The sequence below is a fragment of the Microtus oregoni genome, unplaced genomic scaffold (assembly GCF_018167655.1).
Source record: "Microtus oregoni isolate MIOR12 unplaced genomic scaffold, Mior012 000027F_ref0000203, whole genome shotgun sequence".
Lineage (NCBI taxonomy): Eukaryota > Metazoa > Chordata > Mammalia > Rodentia > Cricetidae > Microtus > Microtus oregoni.
The window spans coordinates 5,379,189-5,401,758 of record NW_024543086.1 but is presented as its reverse complement, the minus strand read 5'-3'; the positions used below and the strand labels follow the sequence as shown (position 1 = coordinate 5,401,758).

General features: G+C 48.2%; 1 protein-coding gene across 1 annotated transcript in view; it reads left to right on the top strand.

Annotated features, from left to right (window-relative positions):
* Positions 1-22,570, top strand: part of Ccnjl (cyclin J like) — a 59,306-nt gene that overhangs the window by 1,371 nt on the left and 35,365 nt on the right. The window lies entirely within an intron of this gene.

Here is a 22,570-nt window from a genome sequence, read left to right as displayed (position 1 = left end):
AAACTAGTTAGCCAAGGGAGAGAGCAGAAATTCCCCTGCCAGTTGGCCTTCTGGGGTAGAAGGTGGGGATGCCTGAAACATGATCCTGGCTCCCCTCCGCTCTCCGCTCCTCCCCAGGCTGCTGGTGGCCACTGGGAGGCTGGAAAAGCCCAGAGGACTGGAGGCTCCTCTGTGTTTCTTCCTTCTTGTGCCAGGGCTGGGAAGAGTCATTTGGACAGAAGTGGATCTACTGTAGGGAACTACTAGAAGCTGGAGAACATCCTGTGGCAAAAATGTATTCTCTAATGTCGCAAGGGTCTCAAAGATGACCCTTCCGCCTTGTTTTTGAGACAGGGTCTTGACATGCCGCTCAGACTAGCTGGATGCTTACTGTCTGGAACAAGCAGTTCTCCGATTCATGGTCCTATTGCCTCAGTTTTCTGAGCGCTCTTAGCTTCCTCACAGCATCCGCCTCCACGCCTCCTCCTGTGGTCTGCCTGAGGGTCTGTGTCCGTTTTCTCACAGGAGCCCACCCTAACCCGATAGGACAGAGCTGCTTCAACTGGTACGTCTGAAAGGATGAGACTTGCAAGTATGGTCACGTGCTCAGGTGGACACGAATTTAGGGGAGAAATGTTCTCAAATGGTTTGTCAGCCCAGTGTAGGACAGAAGTTGTCTGATGGGGGCACGTGGGTCTCCTTTCAGCACATGTGTCCTCAGTGTCTGTGGCAGGCCTATTTAGAGTCCCCAGACTCTCCGGGCGGGGGGGGGGTCCTCATAGGGAGTGAGTCTACCTGTTGACACCCCCACCCCCACTCCAGGCCTAGCTTTCCCATGTTACTTTGCTCTTTCCAGAATAGAATGTTCCAGTCTGGGGATCTGGAGACAGAATTGGGTCCTTAATAGATCTTTTCAAAAGCAGGTCACGGTGCTGGACACCTTGGGGGTCCAGAAGTCAAGTTCAGAAAGCAGGGCCAGGGGTAGGGGCTGTTCATGAAACAGTATGTTCTTAGTACATTTCTAGAAGTATGGGCTGAATGCAGGTAGTGAGGGCCACTGGGGAACTTGTCTTCCTGATTGGACATAACTGCGCATAGCTTAGGGCCGTATGGGAAGAGAAAACTTGTGGAAACAATGTAACTCGGAGTTCAGTTGCCTGAGACATTCCAGGCTTGAAGCTGACCTTAGGGTCAAATCTGATTAGTTACAATGTCCCACTTCCTCCCCATACTGCTGACTATATTCTTACTGTATTTCTGCTCCTTCTTCAAAGATGTTTAAGAATGTTTGGCTTGATGGAGTTTTAAGTGAAAATTGCGTGGAAAAGGGACGGGTACCCTGACTGATCTACTGTCTTTGAGGAACAAGGGCTGGCTCATTATCTTTCCCAGACATGGCGATTTTTTTTTTTAATTAGACATTAACTTTAATAATGTGTTCCTACTGCTGTAGAATAACTTTCCAAGTGCCTGGCACACTAGACACTCACCCTTTGTTGGATGTTGCCAGACGAACACAAAGCATGTTTGCATACAGGCTATGCAATTGTTTTTGTGGAGCAACTAGCAGCCATCCTCTCCTGATGGCTGCAGAGGGCACAGCTGCCATCTCGGGACCAATGAGAGCCCCTCTTCATCTGATGGGAGAGTCCGGTATAGCAGCATACAATAATGTGAAAAATTTAACACCGTGGAAATAAGTCTTGGTGTTGTGTGCAAATTAGTAACGGCGGCCTCTCCTGAGCTGAGAGTTTACCATCTCCCAGCCCAGATGCTATGGTTCGTTCTTCCCCCACAACCAGTATTCCACTGTGTCACGTTCTTGCTTCAAGACCTGTCACTCTTCATCTTAAATGCCCAGAGGACTGGAGAGATGGTTCAGTGATGGAGAGCACTGGCGGTTCTATCAGAAGACGCAGGTTCAGTTCCTAGCACCCACATGGCTGCTCAGAACGATCTGAAACGCCAGTCCTAGGCTATTCAACTCCCTCTCTTCTGGTCTCTTTGGGCACTGCATGCACACAGCGTAAAGGTATACAAGTCAGCCAAGCACCTACGTCCATTATGAATAAATGCAATATTCAGATGAAATTCCCAGTTCACACTTTTACCTGGATTTCCTGACGTAGCCTCTCTGGCCTGCTCTCTTATCTTGTCTCCGGCTCCCTCCCTGGGAGCCTCACTTGACTTCCTCTCTGTCCCTTGAACGCCTCAAGCTTTTTCCTGCCTCAGGGCCTTTGTACCAGCTGTTCATTTGCAATCTGAGTTTCTCAGTCTCTCACAGTAGCCTCTTATTAATTTATACCCCCCATGTCACTATTAGATCACCATTTTATTCTCTCTATAGCATTTACTCATATCTCAAGTTGGCCACTCTTTCTTTGCTGTCTTAACCCTGATTCTAAACATAGGTGCTCCACCTACATCTGTCCCTAAGTTTGTTCTGGGACCTTGATGTCTGGAATGGAGAGCCTTCCCTGTATGTTCAAAATGATGAAAGTGAATCAATCATCCAGTAGTTTCTTTTATAAACTGGGGAGAAGTATTTTATAGGAATTTAAAGGTCAAGGGAGACAATCTAAAAATTGCCAGGCAGGCATGGTAGCCGTGTGTGATTCCAGCGCTCAGGAGGTGTAGAGAAGGCATTCTAAGGGCAACCAGGGTAGCTAGACTAGCCAGGATTGGGGAGTTCCAGGTTCAGCAAGAGACCTTGCCTCAATAAAGGGTGAATGGAGAAGAAATTCAGTGCTAACTATAGGCCTCTACACACATGTGCACACTCACACAAGCACGCACACATACACAAACATGCAAACACGCATGCATGCCGCACATGGTCCAGGTTTTTTATTTTAAGACATCTTAGCTGTGCGTAACCATCATGCCAACACTTGGAAGCTGAAGGCAGGAAGATCAGGAGCTACCTAGCTCGTCGGAGGCTAATCTGAACTGCATGCAAACTTACCCTACTTCCCAGAAAAAGAAAGGTATCATCGCCAGGCAGTGGTGGCACACACCTTTAGTCCCAGCACTCAGGAGGCAGAGACAGGCAGATCTCTGTGAGTTCGAGACCAGCCTGCTCTACAAGAGCTAGTTCCAAGACATCCAGAGCTACAGAGAAACCCTGCCTCGAAAAAACAAAACAGAAAGGTGTTGTCATCTCATGAGAGCAGTGCGTGGTGGTGGGAAAGACTCAGAAGTGCAAGTAACTTGGTGGTTTGCTCAACGCCAAGTGTCTTGTGAGAGCAGGACCCAGGAACAAGACGGCTCATCCAAAGACCTTCCACCCAGCCTAGACAGGATTCAGGAACTGATTGGGGGCAGGGTGGCTTTCTACCAAATGTCTCCCACTTCTCCCTCTCAGATCACCTCTGTCCCACACCAAGCCCTTAAATTCCTCCTTTGGTCCTCCTTCTTGGTCCTGCAGCTTCCACAGAAGACCCCTTTAATCCTAAAACACGCTGCCCCTTAGCCTTGCCCCTTCTGTCTGCTGCGGGTTAGTTAAACAGTAGCTGCAGCTCCTACAGGAAAATGTGCTCCTCACCTGTGCCCTCAGCGTGAGAGAGGAGCATAGCATGCCCACCTGGGAGGCACGGAGGATGGAGGTAGTGATGGTTGTTATGGTCCACACCTTTTTGAGTATCAGATTTAAACTCAGAGCTATTTTTTTGTCCTCCCAGAAAATGCATCCTCCTAAGTTTAAAGTGAACGCAGTCTTCAGTCTTCTACCTAATAGATTGGCATAGGCTTGGGACGCACATAGAAGTAGGACACAGACAGCTCCTACCCTGAGACTCACCTCCCCACCCTGCAGGCTTTGTTCTCCACCCTGTGTGCCCCGGGCAGACTAACCTTGCATTGACTTTTCTACGATCGTCATCATCCATGAAGTAACTATTCCTGAAAACTGACTGTGGACATGTGGACATGAGGTCTGCCTTGCCTTAGCATTACCAGCCCAGTGTCTGGTGCAGAGGGACCTCAGAGGCCACTGCCTGACCTAATACAGTCACAACATGCTGAAGGCCTAGAGAAAGAAACCCGGCAGAGTTCACTCAGACGGGTTGAAGTGGTTTTAGCATGTGGTTAGGGCGTGGGGGGGGGGGCTCCTGGATCAGCTGGAGCAGACCAAAGTGCTGGCTGGAGTGTCATACACTGGACCAAGAGGAACTCACCTTCTTAGCGCTCTAGACACCTGGGTACTGTCCTCACAGACAATTCTGGGTGGGGCCATAAAAATACAATTAGTGGGCTGGAGAGATGGCTCAGTGGTTAAGAGCACTGACTATTCTTCCAGAGGTCCTGTGTTCAATTCCTAGCAACCACATCGTGACTCACAACCATCTGTAATGAGGTCTGGTGCCCTCTTCTGGTCTGTAGGCATACCTGTAGGCATACATACAAACAGAACACTGTATACGTAATAACTAACTAACTAACTCTGTGTGTGTGTGTGTGTGTGTGTGTGTGTGTGTGTGTGTGTGAATACAATTAGCCACAGAGACAGGTGTCCTGGCCTGGACCAAAGTACACTGTAAGTATCTTGGGAAAATGCGTACATATTGAGCTCAAATAATAGAAATAATTTCTCCCAGACCTCACCGAGGGGAACCAGTTCCTGAAATTATCCCACCCAAACCCACAATGTCACCCTCCACCTTGACATGACATGGGAGATCCAGCTTTCTGGGCTCTAAGGAGCTTACAACCTAGAGGCTTTTCCGGCAGGTACTCCCTATCTTCTGGAGTGGAAGTCATGGGGCACCTTTGGGCTATCTCATCCTGCCCTAGATTGAGATCTGTTCAGTGCCATATCATCAGATACATTTCCCCTACTTCCTGAAACTGCTTCTTTGCGCACCGGGAAGACCTTGCCTACGTGAGGCTGTTCTCATTTGCTTTGACTTTGTTTACATTGCTGGGGATCAGATCCAGGGCCTGTGATTGCCACACAAGTACTCTCCCAGCAAGCTATATCCCTAGCTTTGCAAAACCATGTCTTGAAGTAGTGGGTTAGGAAAGGACATTTTTATAGTTTGTGATTGTGTTTTTTACAGTTATCTTCCAACATAGCAACAAATTCCAACTTACTATAAATTTTACACCTTGCTAGCATCTGTCCGTGTGTTATCTTGTTTAGGCCCCACCTTGGTTCTGGTGCTGGCATTCAGCCCATTCTACAGATGGGGACCTGTAAGGCACAGAATGAATAACTGTCTTAAAGTCACTTTTGAAAAAATGTTTTAGCAAGGAGTGGAGACATAAGCTGGGCTGGAAGGGGATTTAAGCTCTGTTATCCAAGACACTGTAGTCTGTTTTGTTGTGCCTTGGTCTGAAGGAACTATGCTTTTCATAAACCACCCCTGGCAGCTAGCAGCTGCAGGTGCTGGCCCCACTCTGGGCATTCAGAAGAACTGTCTGTCAAACACACCCTCTTTGATTGAACCTGGCTTGTGTAAGATACCGCTTGCCTTGAAGAAACATGACCTCTGCCACCGCCTGCCCTTGGGTAGACATAGCAGGCTCTGTCACCTGTCACCTGTCTTCCATGTCTCTTTTATTTCCTTACACTAGGCCGAGTCTCTGTCTCCTAAAAGAAAAAATACGACCCAAGTCCATGTTCAGAAATCTGGCTAGGAGCCAATGCTAGTGGTGCAGGCCTTCAAAACCACTACACAAGAAGCTAAGGCAGGGGGATTGAAAGTTCAAGGCCTGCCTGCACTACAGAGCAAGTTTAAGGCCAGTCTAAGAAAACTTACTGGCATCTTGTCTCCAAAGTTAATTTTAAGAAGGGCAGAGAAGGCTGGGCATGGTGGCTCATGTGTGTAATCCCAACACTCAGAAGGCTGGGTCAGGAAAACTGCCATGCATTTAACGATAGGCTGCATTACAGAGAGTTCCAGGCTACCCTGGGATACAGAGTAATACCTTGCCTCAAAACCACAAAATAAGCTGAGAGGTGGTAGCACACGCCTTTAATCCCAGTACTTGGGAGGCAGAGGCAGGTGGATCTCTGTGAGTTCGAGGCCAGCCAGGTCTACAAGAGCTAGTTCCAGGACAACTAGAACTGCTACACAGAAAAACCCTGTCTCAAAAAAATAAAACACAAAATAAATAAATGAAGGAATAAATTAAATTAATATGGAATGATATAAAAGTAAGGAATTTAGCTCAGTGGGAGAGTTCTTGCCTAGTATTCCTGAGACCCTAAATTGAATCCCTAAAAGAACAAAATAAACTGGCCAATAAACAAAACAGTCAGCTTGGCTATTGTCCATTTGGGTTTCCCTCTCCCTTTCCCCTTTTGGGTTCTGAACCCGTTTGTACACAAAGGGCCATTTTCCATACGTCTGAGACACACCCAGTACTCCAATGAAAAGATGCCCTGGCCACTGTTGACGGTCGCATCTGCCTAGTGTAGATCTCGGAGTATTGGTCTTGACAAGTCCTAGCCTGCTATAACAGCGGGGTTATCTCATGGCTGTGGTCTTCAGCAGCAGGGCTATCTCATGGCTGTGGTCTTTGGTGCCACTCTAAGCGGCTGTCCTTGGTGGCTCCTTCCTGGAAGTAAGCCTAACCGAGATTACAATACAGAGTGTTTTGCTGCTGTCTGAACTGCAAAGTTGACTTGAGCAGCCCAGGAGAGAGATACAGATGGGATGGAAGACTGATCAAAGAGTATGGAAAGCAGCTGGGGCACTAAATGGCATTCAGCTGTCCAGTCGTACAGCCCCTGACCCCAGAGCACCACATCTGTGTTTTCATTACGTGTAGACATGTAGTACTGGGAATTGAACCAAGGACCTTACACATACGAGACAAGTGCTCTACCACTTAGCTACACCCCCCAGCCCTTTTTTTTCTTTTGTTATGTTTTGATTTGAGGCAAGGTCTTATTAAGTTGCCAGTTAGCCTGAATTTTGATCCCCCTACCCCAGCCTCCCAAATAGCTGGAGTGACAGGCCTGAACCATGAGGCCCAACTCCTTGTGAGTGTCTCAGAAGAGGATATTACAGAAACTGAATAAGGACTCTGTGTTCACTTGAGCGACCTCAAGCCTTGGGGTACCAACGTGCTTGGTGTGAACACAGCACCCAGTTGAGACTTGGTCCCAGTGCTTCTTGTCCTGAGGAAGCCCAACTCTTTCTGTCTTCTAGACCACACTCTGTCCCTGGGAGATGACAAGGATGTTTGCTTTGAGTGATTCTCCAGTCTCTGAAGCTTGTGATGCAAAGACTGGGCTTGCATCCTGGTTGCTGGGGTAGCCTGGACTCACTAGTTAAGAGAAGGCAGAGCTTGCAAGGCTGGAGCTGGCCCTGAGTTTTTGACTTGGTCTTCATCTTAAATCATTCATCCCTTGGACAAAGGGAATGTAGTCAGAGATTTTCTAGAATGTGAGCGAGCACCTGGCAGAATGAGGTGACACTGAGGTTTTTACAAACATGCACACACACACGCACTCAGAGAGAATATGAATTTGTTTGTTTAGAAATTTTTAAAAATAAACACAAGAGTTAGAACCATGATTTAGTGATTTAGTGATTAAGAGCACTGGCTACCCTGCTCTTCCAGAGGACCCTGGTTCAAAGCTCAAAACCCACACATAGTAGCTGACAACCATCTGTAATTCCAGTTCCAGGGCATCCAGCACCCTCTTCTGGTATTCTTGGGTACTGCACTCACTTGGAGCACATATATACAGACAAAACACCTACACACATTGAAGAAAAAAAAGTCCAGGCTGGTTGTGAACCTGCAGTCCTGTTGCTGTAGCCTTAAGTGCTGAAACTAACATGCCACCACATCTAGCCTGTGTCTTAGTGTTTGCCAGCACCGTGCACAACGCTTTACTTTATAGCTGTACCGTGATTTGACTGCTCTCTTTGCTGCAGGATTACTTGCTTTTGTCCAGTTCAAGGGTAACATGCTGACATATAGTACAATGTACAGGTATGAAGTGTGCACACGGTTTACAGTGTGTATTGTGAGTTTTCAAAGATCTGTATAAATATGTAACTAGCATGGTCATGACAGAGGATGTCAGCTGAACCTGGGAAGCCCCCTTGTTCCTCTCAGTCACCCAATTCTACTTCCAACCCTAGATCATTCATAATCTACTTCTTACAGCCTAGATTTAGTCTCTTCCAGGGTTTTGTGCGTGCGCATGTGCGTGTGTGTGTGCGTGCGTGCATGCATGCGTGTGTAAGTGTGTATGTGTAAATGGAGTCATGGGTACCCTTTTCTCTACCTTTCAGCTTAACATGCTGCCTTTGTGTTTCATCTGTGCCGTTTTGCCTTTCAGGAGTCTCTTATAATAGTTTGAGCAGCCATTCTTTCCCCTGAATGCCTGTTGGGTTATTTCAAGTGAATCCCTCAATTGTCTCTAGCACTGTGACCATGAGCCTTATCGGCCAGCCTGTCTAGGGATAAATTCCTAAAATGGAGTTGTGCATGACAAGATACGTTTGTAAGAACCTTGCCTGTCATTAATCAGATCCTCAAGAGGATACAGCAATGTCTACTATTGCTGGTGCTGATGCCACAGTAACGTTGCTAGCCCAGGTAGTATCCCTGTAAAAAATGTAGTGCCCTTGGATCATCTAAAAGTGATGGCTCATTGGGTGTGTGTAAAAAGACCAGGACCCTCGTGTGAGAATGCCCCAAAACAGAAAGGCAGGGGGAAGGGCACTCTCGTAGGCCTCCCAGAGGCCCATGAACTTCTGACTGTAGTAACTAATGGGCCCACAACCCTATGAGGGGCTGGGAGGCTCTGCTGGAAAACTCTTGCCCCCTCTTAACCCTGGCACTGCAGTGTGTACTGCAAGTGGCAGCCACTCGGTAATTGGATGTTTGGAAGCAGAGTTTCAATTATCCTGAGGCTCGGGGTCCCTTGCAGGTCACTGAAGCAGATGGTGCCAGAGTCTGGAGTCATTAGAATAGACCTCATAGATAGCCTTATCTTTTCCATTACTGATTTTTTCGGTCACAAGAAAAAAACAATCCAATCAATTCAGAGCACCTCTGACTCTGGAGCTAACTATTATGATTTTTTGTTCGTTGATGTCTTTCCCTTTGTTTTGTTTTTAACCTATTAAATTTTTAGACAAATTTATTTTACACGCCCCTCATGTCTCTCTCTCTCTTTGTCTGCCCCCCCTCGTGTGTGTGTGTGTGTGTGTGTGTGTGTGTGTGCGGTGTTTTATTTAAGCCAGTCACTTTTTACTTTCTTTGGCATGTGTGTGACAGACTCTCACCATGCAACCTTGACTGGCCTAAAACTCTTTATGTAGGGCAGGCTGGCCTTGAACTCGCAGAGATGCCCTGGCCTCTGTCTCCTGAGTGTCAAGATTAAAGGTGTGTGCCAGTATGCCTGGCTCACCTTATATTGTGAGACAGCTTGAGCTCACTTGTTCCTCTACACTGATGGCCGCAAGCCCCTGGAACCCACCTTCCCTTCCGTGTGGTTAGCTCCTGAGGGGAAGAACTGCATCTCCTTGTCCTAAGCAGGGAGGTGCTGCTGCACAGGGGTCTTAGTCAGTGTGTGCTCATCACAGACACCTTATGTAACCAAGGCTTGTGCATTACCGCCCACGGTTGCCTCCTTAAACTTTTCGGGGGAGGGAGGCAGACAGCCTCGGTAGAAAAAACAGCCTTGAGACTTTAACTATGCACTTAAGACCCCTAGCAAGTAGGAAAGTTAGATTTGTGAAACTTTGCCACCCACTGGCCCTGGAGTTCCACCTTAGCCAAGACATTGGTTTTTTTTTTTTTTTTGTTTGTTGTTGTTGGTTTTTTTTTTTTTTTTTTTTTTTATTGTCGTTGCTGTGTAGCCCTAACTGGGCTAGAACACTCATGTAGCCCAGGCTGGCCTCTAACTCACAGAGATCCACCTGCCTCTGCCTTCTAAGTGCTGGGACTAAAGGCTGTGACACCACACCTGACTCAAGACTTAGTTTTTGTTGTTGTTGTTTACATTCTGGCCTCAGTTTCCCCTCCCTCTTCTTCTCCCAGTCCCTCCTACCTTCCCTTCCTACCCCTTAACCCACTTCTACTCTGCTTCTGTTTAGAAAAGGGCAGGCCTCCCATGAGCGTCAACAAAACATGGCACGTCATGTTTCAGCAAGAGAAGCACTTCCCCAGGTATTAAGGCTGGGCAAGGTGACCCAGTATGAGGAGTAAGGTCCCAAAAGCCAACAAGAGAGTGAGAAACAGCCCCTGCGCCCACCGTTAGGAGTCCCACAAGAGGACCAAGCTACACAACTGTCACCTACATGCTGTGTGCCCTAGGTCAGTCCCATGCAGACTCCCTGGTCGTCAGTTCAATGTCTGTGAGCCCCTGTGTTCCCAGGTTAGTTGATTCTGTGGGTTTTCTTGTGGTGTCCTTAACCCCTCTGCCTCCTACACTCCGTTATCCCCCTCTTCTGCAGGGTTCCCCAAACTCTGCCTAATGTTTGACTTTGGATCTCTGCATCTGTTTCCATCTGTTGCAGAATGAGGCCTCTTTGATGACAGTTGGACTAGGCACCAATGCATTAGGATAGCAGAATATCGTTAGGCATCATTACATTGACAGGTTGTTTTTTTTTTTTTTTTCTCCAGTTGTGTTTGGTTCTATCCTAGGTCTCCGGGTCATCTAGCCAGTGGGTCTGGTGACAGTGTCAGAAGTGGGCTTGCCTTTCCTGGCTAGAGCAGTTGTTCGTTGGTCACTCCCTCGATCTCTAGGCCACCCTGACCCCCACCCAGCACATCCCATAGGCAGGACAACTGTAGTTTGAAGGTTATGTGGCTGGGTTGGTGTCCCATTCCCTTCATTTGACGTCTTGCCTGGTCACAGGAGCTGGCCAGGTCAGACTATATATCTCCTATTGCAAGGAGTCTTAGCTGGGGTCATCTTTGTATGCTCCTGGGAGGTTCTCTCTTGCCAGGTTTTTACCTGGCCCTGAAATGCTCCCCCTACTTTCCAGAAGTCTTTCAGGACTCTTCACCTCTGTCTCCCCAAATCTGATCTCTCAGAGGTTCCCATCCCCACCTGCCCACAGTCTACTCGTGAAATCTTTTCTTTCCCATTCCCAGGGAGATCTGGGTGCCCCCACTTGAACCCTCCTTGTTACCTAGTCAAGACTTTGAATGGGCTTGCTGTGAGCTAAGAAGTGGTTATTTGTAGTATGTAGGGTTGCAGTTGTGGGTGTCACAACATGGATCCCCCCTCAGACAGATGACGCCTGGGCCATCACTGAGCTGGGTGAGAAGGTGGGTCTCATACAAAGCTTTTGACTTGATGATCAGTCTCCTTTCCCACGAACTTTGGTTTTGACGGAGCTGCAAACCAAGACGCGATTTTGTGCACATTTTAACACTTCTGCCTTCTCATCCATTTCTCCATGTGCATTTCCTAGGTCCAGCGACATCACAGAGAAAATTCTCCATCACCCTGAGTACTTCAGAGTTTAGTTCTCATGGTTCTGTGTATTTATTGACAGAGTCACTGTGTAGCCCAGGAGTGCCTCGAGCTTGCTCTCCTCCTGTCTTAGCCTTCTGAGATTAGAATCTTGTAAAATTTTGTTCAGCTCTTATGGTTACTTTAAAACCCAACTGAGAAGTAGTTTCTGGGAGATCTCATCAGATCAATGGGGGACACCTTGCCAGGGATGGGGACCACCCAGGAGGTGACATTTCTCGGGGAGGAGATTCTAGTCAGGAGGAAGAGGCCAATGCATCCATCCACCTTTAGGCTTTGCTGCCCCCGAGTTAGGGGAAGCAAACTTCGGATATCTCTTTGGACCATCTGTGAGGCCCACTATGGAGCCTTCGTCTACAGCATTTAATGAGCTCCATATATCACCTGCCCTCCGGGTGCTCTGCCAGGGGAAACGATGTCCCAAAAAATCTGCCCTGAGAACTTTAGCGTACCTAAGAACATTCACAGAAAGTCACTTGCAGTCATATGTTAATGACTGTCAGATCTAGTTATGACTGTGTCCCTTTAACGGTGCTTACTATGTGCTAACAAGTTGATGTCTGTGGCCACCATTTAATGAGTGCTCAATTGTCTGCAAAGAGCTGGATTTCCCTGCTGTTGCTAAGCCCTCTTGCAACCCTCTCTAGTGTGCCCTATGATCTTACAGAGAGGATGGGCTAAGTTTAGAGAAGTGAATAACCTAGACTGCAAAGCTAGGAGTTTGGAGAGTTCAGTATGGCTCCACAAGTACACACACACACACACACATACACACACACACACTGTCTCTGTACAAAAGGCAAGAGGATTTGCCTAGGGAGCTATTGTGAATGGTATTTGAAGGATGAGGGCAGGTAGAGTCAGCTATGTTCTAGCACAGCCCAGGGCAGCATGTGACAGTCACACAAAACATGAGCCCCATGGGAACTATCTTAGTGATGTAAAGGAAGACCGGAATGGGCCAAGAGTGTTGGCTTTTTGGGATGCCGATCTCCCTAGAAGTTTGCATCTTTTCCCCAAAGCATATGGAGAGCTATAAGAAGAATGTGAGACAGGCCTGCAGGCTCGCTGTCATCGGACCCTGGTTTTCAGGGGGTTTGTAGCCATCCAAGGCAGTGAGTGCTGTGAGAGCCAGCACAGGAAATGCATGAGGGTCTAGAGAACCAGTGGGCAGAAGCAAAAGGCTGCAGGTCACTCCCTGGTTGGAAGAAAGGCGCTCCCTCACTGGGTCTGTCCAGCGTTTTCACAGCAAACATTCTTGGGGAGTCCCAGAAGGAAACCCTGACAGCTGGTGTTAAAGAACCTGCTGCCGGCTAAAGGAAGCTGTTTACTACTGGATGCCTACAGGGTACCTGCCAGAGACGACCAAATGGATGCCTTGTTAACATAATTTCATCTGGATATAGAAGTGGCTTCAGAGAGGTGAAGAACGCAGCCCAGTTGGTTGAGTGCTTGCTTAGCATGCACAAAACCCTGGATTTTATCCCCAGCATCTCATAAAACAGCCCGGTGGCACATACCTATAATTCCAGCTCTCGGGAAGTGGAGGCAAGAGGATCAGGAGTTCAAAGTCATCATCTTGGACACATAGCGAATTGGAAGACAGCGTAGGATATGTGAGGACCCTGTCTGAAGAAGGAAATGGGGGCAGGGATAATTCCTCAAACATTCCTAGTCATCTTTTTATGTCCCCCTCAGCTGACTGCACACGAAGCATTAGGAGCCTCTGTGATTTCAATATGGCGTCCTTTGCCCTTTTTGAACTGGCTTGCAAAGTCCAATGACGTGCTAGGGCTAGTTCCTGAACTCTTGATTCCCTGAGTCTGAAGTTTGAGAGATAGATGTCATTCCTAGGGCTACTGTAACAAAGAAGTAGCTGGGAGATTTAAAACAGCAGAAATATATTCTGGTTCTGAGGTACAAGTTTGAATCATGGTGTCAACTCTCAAAGGCGGGTTTCGTTCCTGCCTCTCCCAGCTTCTGGTGGTTAATGGCAGTCTGTGGCAGTCCCTGGCTTCTAGCTGCATCTCTCCAGTTCCTGCTCAGGCTTCATGGTGTCTCTCTTTTCCTTGTCTTCTTTCCGTGTGTCTCTTTTGTTTTGTGTTAAAAAAAAATTTTTTTAAGTTTTATTTTATCTGCCAGGCTAAATGGCCTTTAATCCCAGTACTAGGGAGGCAGAGGCAGGCAGATCTCTGAGAGTTTGAGGCCAGCCTGGTCTGCAGAGGTTTTTTATCTTGTGTTTGGGAGTGTTCTCCCTGCATGTATGTCTCTATGCCACTTGTATGTCTGAGGCCCTTGGAGGTCAGAAGATGGCATTGGATCCTCTGGAACTCAATTTATGGGTGGTTGTGAGCCACAGAATAGGTTCTGGGAACTGAGCTCTGATCCTATGGAGGAACAAGTGCTCTTAACTCCTGAGCCATTGCTCTAGTCCCTATTTTCTTTTCTCTAAAGGAAACCATGACCCCATTTTAACTTAATTTCATCTGGGAGGATTCTGTGTCTAAGTAAGGTCACATTCTAAAGTTCTAGGTAGACAAGAATTTGGAGGAGACCCATTGACCCCTACATAGGGAGGAGCCTCTATTTGTAAGCCAGACTTCAGGAGATCCTGGTGCCTGTGTGTAGCATGAATCAAATTGGTCTTAGTAAAAACCCGGAGTCAGATATTAAGGGGGTGAAAGCTGAAAGATCAGAGGAGCAGAGCCGCCAGCCACTAGTTCTGACCTCTATAAAATCCTCAGCTCAAATGGGGTATCCTGTCTCTACAAGCCTTGAGCTCCTGTATCCTCCCTCCTTATATTCCTCTCTCCACCCAGCCACATCACTGCTATCTCCACCTCCCTAGTGTTGGGATTAAAAGCCCGTGACTCCCAAGTGCCTGGCTCTGTTTCTCTTTGAGACTGGATCAATTTTGTGTAGTCCATGGTGGCCTTGAACTCGCAAAGATGCTTCTGCCTCTGCCTCTGCCTCCTGAGTGCTGGGGATTAAAGATGTGCCACCACTGCCTGGCCTCTATGGCTAACTAGTAGCTCGCTCCACACTCTGATGATCCTCAGGCAAACTTTATTTGTTACAGCACAAACAAAATATCACCACTCATGTGGCCAACCTACTGTCATTTGAGAGACTTGGAAGTGAGTGAGCAGGAGATCAGAACCCCAACTCAGAAGTAATGGTGGAAGTTAATTTCCTGTTGGTCCATGCTGGGCTTCCCTAAGGTGCCTAGGAGAAGCTATATAAGGAACCTGAAGATGAGTGACAGGAGCTAGGAGTATCAGTGAGGTGATTTGGGGTGAATAGCCATGCTGACTGCCATTGTAGAACTCTTGTTGAGCAAGTACAGACTTTGGTTCACCTCCCAGTAGAGAGAGGGGGAGGATAGGGGGCGGGAAGGAGAGAGAAGGGGATGGGACTTGTTGTTAAAAAGAAAGGGAGAGGAGAGGGAGGGAGAGAGGAAGAGGTGGAGGAGGGACCCAGAGAAGAGAGTTATAAGACTAGATCAATTAGAGAACCAGCAGCAAATCAAAGTCACATTGGCCTGACCCTAGGTAAGGGGGTGTGGGAGGATGAGGAGTCTCCTCAATGCAGGCGGTGTGACGGATGTGGTCATATCTGGAAGCTGACTGACTTGAAGACCTTGGGGGTGTGATGAAAGAGACCCTGAATGCTATCTATGGGGATGTTTGAGGAGGGGGCTCCAGGGTCTGAGTGGGATGGCCGACCAAAGGGCGGTGACCAGGCATGTGTGTTCACTGTCAGATGGGCTGGCTTGGTACTGAATATTGCTTAGAGAGCCTGTGACTGCGGCTCTCAGGAATGAGGAGATTTGGGGAACTATCCCATCTGCCATTTGCTGAGGAGTCCGGGGGGACAGTGACAGATGTCACAGGCAAGACTTCTCACCCTGCTGGAAGGAAGTTGGGCCCAACTTCCGCAGAAGGGGATGTCACCAGCGCTGTTGGCTTTTGGAGAATGTTGAAACCCTGTCTTGCTGGAGCTGTTCACGCCTTACGGGAAATGCCTCCTCAGGCTGAACCAACCAGTCACTGAGAGGAGGAGGGGAGACTGGGGCCTAGCTCAGAGGCCTTTGAAAAGTCCCTCCTCCCCGCCCCCTTGCATTTTCTCTTTAGATTTGCAAGTCTCCACTTCCTGTTGGTCACCTTAGTTGCACATAGTGTTTCTTCACCTCTTGCTTTAAGATGAATATATAGGCTTCCAAATGTTGTATTTTAAGTCTCTGTGTGTGAATGTCCGGCAGAACTCTGTATCTATCCGAAGGCTATGCAAAACTGATTATCACACGGAGAGATTCCAAGCACACATGAAATCCAGGGAGAGGTGGAGAAGCTTGGGGAGCTGAATTTCAATGAGTGTAAAAGAAAGGCGCTGTCCCTCCGTGCCTTAAGGTGGCATACCTCATGGTCTAGCAAGCTGTAACACAGGGCTTCCATGGGGCGGTAGGGAGGTCTGTGTTCACAGAGAACTGGAAGCCACCAGCGTTGGGAGGTGTTAAGTATGTGTGAGATGGGGTAGGGCTGTGTGCTTAATCCTGACCCTACTCCTTCTGCCTTTGGTAGGCGCCCAACCCTGACTGCCTGGGGCATCCTTGTACCAGGCTCTACTGCCCGTCAAAGGTGTCTCTCAGGCTGCTAATGTCATGGCCACAGGGAAATTCATACTGAGGCAGTTCAAAGCTGCGGTTTTTTTAAAAAAAATTATTTAATTTTATTTTATGTGCATTGGTGTGAGGGTGTCAGATTCCCTAGAATTGAGCTGCCATAGGAGGTGCTGGGAATTGAACCTGGGTCCTCTAGAATGGCCGTCAGTGCTCTTAACCACTGAGCCATCTCTCCAGCCCCGAAGCTGCAATTCTTTTTTTTTTTTTTTCCTCATTTGGTTTTTTTTGAGACAGACAGGGCTTCTCTGTAGAGCTTTGGGCCCTGCCCTGGAACTCGCTCTATAGATCAGGCTGGCCCCAAACTCAGAAATCCACCTGCCTCTGCCTCCCGAGTGCTGAGATTAAAGACATGCATCCCCCCACCCTTGGCAAAGCTGCAATTTTTAATCGCAGCCAGCTTTTCCTAAATCTCTGAGTTTGGAGGAGTCATCAGGTTATGAAGCACCATGCCGGGGATTTCACCAGAGTCCTGCTTTGCCGATGCTCTGGAGTTTCCTTTTCGCCCACGCTGCTAGTCATCAGTCAACCACCCTAAAGTTCTGTCTCGCTCTGACCTGCTGTCACTCTGCCCTCCAAAAAGGAGGTAGTGGTGGCACTGTGTGGCCAAATAAATTTAGTGCACGGTTCCCCCAAGTCGTATAAATATTCTTCACTGACTAAATATTTCGGACTGTGTCCATGGGTACTTTAGGAGTGAGCAGTGTGGTAGGTGTTGTCTCCCAAACTGGCCTATGGGACCCTTGCCTTTGAATGTCACAGGACTGTTTGCCTTGTCATGGAACACACATTGAAAAACATTGCCTTTGATGTGTCTGATAGGTGGATAATATATCTTTTTTATTTGTTTGTTTGTTTGTTTTTCGGGACGGGGTTTCCCAGTAGCTATAAAGCCTGTCCTGGATCTCGCTCTGTAGACCAGACTGGCCTCAAACTCCCAGAGATCTTTTTGCCTCTACCACCTGAGTGCTGGGATGAAAGGCGTGTGCCACCACCGCCTGGCAATTTATCTATCGTTCTTTTTATGGTCTTTTTTAAAGTTAAAAAAAAGAAAAAACAAAAATTGCAAAATTTCTCTAATCGTTAATAAATTCTTCACAAACTTTATTAAAACTAAAAATATGACAAAATATTTCTAGTTAATAAAAATGTGGGTTTCATTATATTTTCTTGCATATAAGTCACTGTACTTTGCTCATATTTATAATCCTTCTTGAGGCTCACGAGGCTCTGTTAAAGCACTTGTCCTAGCTATGTTCAGGCAAGAAAAATGCTTCCTCCTTATCTGGAATGCAGATCGCCACTTTCTCAGACCCCCCTGCTTCATGAGTGTTACAATTGCCCACTGAGATGAGCTCATCTGTAGCATGAATTCTAACTGGTCTTAATAAATAAAACCTGGAGTTAGTTATTACGGGGTGAAGGCTGAAGGATCAGAGAGGCAGAGGGGCCAGCGATTAGAAAGACCTTTGACCTCTACTAATGCTCAGACCGGAGGAGCAATCCTGTCCTCTGACTGTCTCCTCAGACTGCATCCTCAGACTGCAACTGTCTCCACCAAACCTCAGACTCCACTGAGCTCCTGTCTCCTCCTGCCTTATATTCCTCTCTCTGCCCAGCCTATCACTTCTGTCTCCCCATCCCAAGTGCTGGGATCATCTTTGTGTGAGCTCTGTTTCTCTTTTAGACAGATTCAGTCTTGTGTAGCCCAGGGTGGCCTTGAACTAACAGAGATTCCTTTGCCTGTCTCCCAGAGTCCTGGGATTAAAGACATGCACCACCACTCCCTGGCCTCTAGTGGCTTAGCCCTGCACCCTGATCTTCAAGCAAGCTTGATTTGTTAAAACACAAAGAAAACATCACTGCACTCAACACTCGCCCTCACCTCCATAGTCCTAGTAGTGTGAGCCATTCTCAAAAATAGGAGCTTTGGGCAGTTGTTGAGCATCTCCTTTGTATCAGGTATTGGGGTCACAAGCAGAAGGACAGGAACCCGGTACCCAGGGCTGCTAACAGTCTGTCAAGGAAGGGCAGTAAAGAGCGAATGTGGGTGAGCCGGTGAGCCTGAATGGATGAAAAGTCTGAGATGCTTAGGGAGTAATTGACAGAAACTTGGCTGGGAAATGACTTCTAAGCCAGTGCCTGAAGGAAATAGTGCATACCAGAACCCCAAGTGTGAAAATTTGAGGGGGTCACTTCCATCGCGATAGAGGAAGCCAGCGGTAACTGGTTGGACTTCCGAGTTCATTGATCTTCAGATGCCAAAGTTTCAAGGGGCTGTTCACCTACTTGGGTCAACAGCTACAGGACTGGCTGGCTCTGGCTCCTGTCTTGTGCCCCTACACGGAGAACTGGCCGTGCATACTAGCCCTGCCAGCACTTCTAAGCCCCAGACAGACATCGAAGAGTTTGCTACTCTGCTAAGGTCAGTGCCACTGTGCAGGAGGGGTTGCGGAGGGCGTGGGGCACATATCTGAGATCTTTGAGGACCTGGCCAGACACCCCCACTGCCTGTATATATATGTAGCTCAGTGTGGGAACTCAGTGCAGGTTATCATTCATATGTCCTTGTTTCCCTGAACTCTGCCTCTGGGGTAACGCTCCTTCTACTGGAGAACCCCCAGGTTGGTTCACCAACAGTGGTTTCTTTAAATATACATTGCGTTTACTTTTCACTTGCTTGTGTATGCGTCTGTGGGTGTGAGTGTTTGCGTGTGTGCGTGTGTCTCTGTGAGCACAGACGTGTGCATCATGTATGGAAGTCAGAGGACAACTTGCAGGACTTGACTCTCATCTTTCATAACGTGGGTCCTGAGGATCATCAGGCGTGATGGCCAGCACCTTTACCTTCTGAGCGAGCTATCTCACTGCCCCTCCCCCCCAGCAGTGGCTCTAAAGAAATCAAATCTGACCTGACGTCACCACCTCCCCTTCCCTCTGAATGGCTCTTCTTGTCTTGGAAGTGCTGCCCCCGTGTCACAGCTCTGGGGAGTCCCTCTGTGGGCAGTGACACCCCCCCATTGGTTACCCAGAGAAGAATGCAGGATAGTTAAGGGGACCTGAGGGGAAAGGAGAGCATCAAAGGTCAAAGGAATCTGAAGGATTTCCGCTAGACATTCCACTCATTCATTCATGCCATGCCTTCACTGGGAGGTATTCATTTATCCTTACCTTGTGGTAAGCAACAGTGTTTAGAAATACCTGCTGCTTGTAGCCCAGTGGTGGCGGCCCACCTTTAATTCCAGCACTCGGGGAGACAGAGGCCAGCCTGGTCTACAGGGCGACTTCCAGGACAGCCAGGACTGTTACACAGAGAAACCCTGTCTTGAAAAACCAAAAGAAGAAAGGAAATACCTGCTGGTTGTGAGGAATTCCTGGGACAGCGGTCTGGGGAGGTCTCTCTAAAGAACAGTGAGGGGACAGAGGCCCGAAGGAAGAGAAGCAGTCCCCGTTTCTAAAATCAGGGCTCACAGGACATTGCTGAGAAATAACGCACGGCCATTGAAACCGTACAAGAAGCTCTCTGAAGGGGAAGCAGGGAGCTGAGTGTCATCCCAGTTTCTGAGAGTCGCATAAAGCCACAGAGAATCCACTGTCCTTTATCCTGAATCCCTCTGAATGATAAAGGAGCTGGTGGTGTCCATCTCCCCTCTCCCCCACTTTAATCCCAGCACTCTGAGTGGCAGGTGGGTCTCTTGAGTTCCAGGACAGCTATACAAAGAAACCCTGGGGTGGGGGTGGGGGGGAGAGTCATAAAGGATCATTTGGGTATTTTAATGAAAAGCTGGAGAGATGAGTCACTTGGTCACTTACAGAGGACCCAGGTTTACTTCCCAGCAATCACAGTGGCTCACAGCTGCCTCTAACTTCAATTTCGGGGCCTCTGACGCTCTCTTCTGGCCTGTAAGGGCACTGCACATACACGGTGCACATAAACTCATGGAGGCCCAGGCCTACATATACATACATACAGATAAGCCGTAACATAAAACTTAACAAAAGTTACTCAGCAGTAGGGAACGACTGAGGAAGACATTGGCATGCTGCGTGCATGTTAGGAGGGCGCAAGCGGACGCTCAGGAAGCATGGCAGCTTCGCCATTGAAGAGCTGATTAAAGGGGGAGGGGAGAACATTTGAGTTTGGTCCAAATACAGTAGCGACCAAGCCCTCTCCATACCTTTTCTTTTCTTGAAGCTATAAATCTAGTAATTGAATTATAAAATTACTTATTGATTTTTTTTTAATTCAGACAACATTGAAAAGCTTGAAAACTAAAAACCTTGCAAAGTTTCAGCCCATTTCATTACCTGCCCAGATAACCACTGTAAACGTTTTGGTGTGTATCTCAATAAAAAAACATTTTTTAGTCAATGGTAATTATTAAATAAAACAAACAAAACACCAGCTATGGTAACAAAAGCAGGTTTTTGTAAGGTACGATTCCCTGAATTCTGGTGACCATAGCCATCTGTCCCTGGCCTCCATCTGCTCATCTCTACGCGCACCTGGGACAGAAGGCGTTCCTGCCTGGCTCAGGTGATAAGGGGCCAACATCTGGGGGGTGGAGATAGTCTGGGAGCGCCTTTCATCCATCTGTTCCTGTTGTCTCCTCCCTCCTGCAACCACGCTGCTGGCTCTACTGGTGCTGAGAGGAAGGTCACCCTGCCTGGCCCTGTTCCTGCAGCCCACCCTGCCAAGCTGGTTGTCGGGTGCCTGCCAAGCGCCTGCCCGATCTTGAGAGAAGAGCTTTGCAAGCCGCCCTGGTCATGCTGCTCCTTTGTCCCTGAAATCCAGGCCACTCGCCAGCAAGGCCTGCTTCCTGTGCTCAAGCTGCTGCAGCCTGAGAAGGCTTAGGTCAAGAGTGCTTGGGGATTGAAGAATGCAGATCCTTAGGGCAAAGCCGTGTAATGAGTGCTTCTCCCCTGCTAATTGGGTTAGCAACGTAATCAGCTGGACTTTCAAACTAAACAGGGCAAGCATGCTGCAAGCCCCGCGCCGCTGTCCCTCTGCCAACATAGCACCCCTCTCTGGGGGAACAGGAAGAAACTCCGGCTCAGCATGACTAATTCCATTTGGTTTGGGGGGCCCTGCAGAACAAGCTAATAGACAGCTGCCCTTTTCTCCAGAGACTTCCTTGGCCCCAGCTGTCCACACACCCCAAGGTAGAAAACTTTGTTCCTTGTTAAGCAGAGCAAGTTCCTCTGAGAGCCTTCTAGCCTTCCACTAAGCTCCAGGCCTCAGATAACACCCCCTCTTATCTGGAGTTTGATTACCCAGCTCCCTGGAAGGCCCATTCTCCATTCTCACTGGAATGGCTTGTTTGGTGTGTGCCAAATGCGTTAACTTTACAGCAACACAACCGGAATTTCTCGAGGATGCTGAGAGTCAGAATTTACTAACCCAAGGTTAGTAAATAGTAGAACTCAGTTTCCCAGCCAGGGCTGCTTCCATGCGTCCTTTGGTATGAGGAAGGACGAGCATTCTCTTTGTCTCAATGTTTTCAACACCTGCTCGCGTGTCAGCCGTTAAATTGGGCACGGGGCAAACTGTATCTGTAGCACGTGGCCTTGACTGTCTGGAATAAGCAGAATTTTGGCCGTGAAGAACAAACATTGGGAATGTAGGTCGGTGGGTAATGTGCTTGCCTAGCGGACCCGATCCCTAGCAGCACAGAAGCCGGCTGTGGCTGCACACACAGGTGAGCTGCCATGCCAGCACTTGGAAAGTAGAAACAGGAGCATCAGAAGTTCAAGGTTACCTCTGGCCACTCAGTGAGTGAAGGCCTGTGTGAGCTACAAAAAACCACCTCTCCAGAGTGGGGCAGGATGGGGGGAGATAAGCAGACATGAGGAGAGAAAGGAGAGTCCTCTTGGAACAATAGAAGTCAGGGGAGCTCTCAGGAAATGACATTTAAGTATTTGAGGGTCAAGATGAAGTAGGAAGTCTATCTCCCAGAGCTAGCTGTGGCTGCCAGCATCTTGATAGCCTGTGCCTGGACTTTTCTAGAAAGGCTTTCTCTCCCTGGCTCATTGGTGTGCACTGCTGCCTCCTGCCTTGTTATGTACCTTTCTTGTGGGGGGTGGGGGTGGGTTTTTTGTTGTTGTTTGAGATAGGGTTTCTCTGTTGCTTTGGGGCCCATCCTGGAACTTGCTCTGTAGACCAGGCTGGCCTCAAACACAGAGATTGCCTGTCTCTGCCTCCCAAGGGCTGAAATTAAAGGTGTACGCTACCACTGCCAGGCTCTGTATACCTTTCTTTATGCTTCCTCTTCCAGAAGCTACTCAAGGCAAAAGAGACTTTTTCCCAGGAACCTGTGAGAGAACATATAGGGTGCTCTGTGGAGCTATCTTCTCTCACTTGACAAGAGGGAGGGAAGATGTCGAAGCCACTGAACTTGGCTGTGTCGAGCTCCAAGGGAAAGAAGCCAGGACTTCTTATATCTGATTGTGCTTTG